Below are 2,545 nucleotides of genomic sequence, written 5' to 3'. Positions count from 1 at the left end.
CTTCATAATCCTTTGAACTACAGGGATAAGTTTTTCTTCAGATTGATACCTCCTGAAAAAAGCATCAAAGAACAAGATGATTTAATAATCCTTATAAAAGAATTTTTCTCTCTTTCTTATTTTTTTCACTTCTGTGATGGTCACCGGCAAAATCTTACTAATTTCCTAAATTTTTGGATGCTTAAGGACTGAACTGAAATCCATAGGTGTGATGGACTAATTTGTGTCCCCCCCTTCCAAAATTCATTTGTTGCAGCCTTTCTGTGACTATAGGTAGAGAGAGGGCATTTAAGGAGGTTGTGAGGGTTAAATGAGGTCACGATGAGAAAGGATATCCGGGAGAAGTATGTTCTGACCAGGAAGAACAAAACGCTTCTCCAGAAAACTCAAGGACACTCCTACAAAGTCCTCCCCGTGGTGGCTCAGCTCTTAAGAATTTGTAAAAACTTAGCTTCCTGGATTTTTGAAACTAACTCTTGTTTCTGCTTCTGTAGATCCTGCCCATGCTTTGAAACCTCCAGTGAGGGACAATATAATATTGTCTGCCTTTCTGTAAACCCTATAAAAGATCAGGGACCAAACAGGCTGAGAAGCTTGGCTATTTTGGACTTCAGTCCACTGAGGCTCTGCTGGCTGAAATAAAGCCTTTCCTCTTTCAGACACAGGTGTTTAGGTGAATCTTTCTCTCCATTGGGCCTCATTTTCCTGCAACAGCAATGGTGGGGCCCTAATACAATAGGACTTATGTCCTTCTGAGAAAAGGTACAGACACAAGAGAGCCCTCTTCTTCTCTGGGCACACACAGAGGAATTGCCATGTGAGAACAAAGCGAGAAGGCAGCCGCCACAGGCAGAAGAGAGGCTGCACCAGAAACCAACTCTCCCAGGACCTGCATCTCAGCCCTTTGGCCTCCAGAACTATTGCTCAAGCCACCTAATCTGTGGCATTCTGTTCTGGCAGCCCTAGCTGACTAATGTGCAGTAGGGATGTGGATATTATCTCCTGCAACTTAGGCTCAGATTTATTTCAGAAGAGTGTAATCCCCAAGGTTCCAACGGTCTTTTGCCTTTTTGGCTATTAGAGAGCCCTGGTGCACTTAGTTAACAGTAACTACAAAACAAACAAACAACTCCCTGAAACTTTGAGACACTTAGACGTGTACCATTGACCTTCATAACTTATCATTTTGAAATAATTTTAGACTTACAGAGAAGTTGCAAAAATAGTGCAGAGAGTTCCCAGGTCTTCCTTGCCAGCTTCCCCTCACATTAATAAGATAATATAACCACTTTAGAGGTGTGAGATGCAAGATATTGGCACGCTAACTACACACCTTATCTGAGGTTCACCAGTTTTTTCATGAATGTCTTGTTTGTGTTTTGGGATCCTGTCAGGATCCCACATTGATTGAGTTTCTATTTCTCTGTAGGCTGCTGTTGCAACCATTTCTTGAATCTTTCTCTGTTTATTTCTTGATAGGTTTTAAGAGTGTTACTTAGGTTTGTCTGATGTGTTCTCATGACTGGGCTGAGCTTATGCATATCGCATGCAACGGAATGATGCCGTGTCCTCCATGGAGGGGTTTAAGGTGGTGATGTCTTTTACAGGTGATTTTTACCTGAATCACTTGGTTAAATTGGTGTCGCCCTGGTCTCTCCACTGTGAAGTTTTTATGCTTGTCGCTCTTTGTAGTTACCCAATATCTTAGGGGAGCTACCTTGAAATTATAAATATCCTCAAACTTCCACCCATTCATTTTCACATCAGTCAGCGGATCTCATCTGCAATAATTATTTTTGGAATGTTTGTCTAATGGTGATTCTCTATTTCCATTTTTCCTTCCATACAATTGGAATTCTACTATAAGGGAAAAGCTCTCTGCCTTCTAGATTTATACCTTTAATCTTGTATTGATTTATAAGAGTATGAGCCGCAATTTATCTTCTTTTGGGGGTTATAATTATATATTAGGATTTATCTCCTGCTCATGTTATTCCAGCTTTGACCACTGAGAGCTCCTTCGAGTCATTTCTGTGTTCTCTTGACAAGCCCCCATCTTCTTGTGAGCATTTCTTTACTTCCTGTCACTACAACATGGGTCAGGCCTGTCTTGTATTTTCCCTGCCCCAGCCCTGGAATAAGCCATTTCTCCAAGGAGCCCTGGCTGTCCTAATTGAAGAATGGTGCTCAGAGACCAAGGTCGGGGCATTACGTGTGCTCACCGCTCCTGGGGTGCTACTGCTTCTATGTTTCCTAGAGGGCACAGTTAGACTGTTCCTATATGGTAACTAGGCCACACGTTAAAACGTTCAACCCAATTTCTGCATCCATCTGTAAATAATATAGTGAAAATTATGAGTTTCTACTGATATTTCTGATTTCAATTCTAATACAGTGGTCTCTCCCTATCCATGTGGGATTGGTTCCAGCACGCCCTGTGGATACTCAAATCCATGGGTGCTCATGTCCCTTACATAAAACTACATCATACTTGCAAATGACCTATGCACATCCTTTCATATACTTTAAATTATCTCTAGATTAC

The sequence above is a fragment of the Otolemur garnettii genome, unplaced genomic scaffold (assembly GCF_000181295.1).
Source record: "Otolemur garnettii isolate 467f Iridium unplaced genomic scaffold, OtoGar3 scaffold00073, whole genome shotgun sequence".
Classification (NCBI taxonomy): Eukaryota; Metazoa; Chordata; class Mammalia; order Primates; family Galagidae; genus Otolemur; species Otolemur garnettii.
This window is presented reverse-complemented; position numbering follows the sequence as displayed.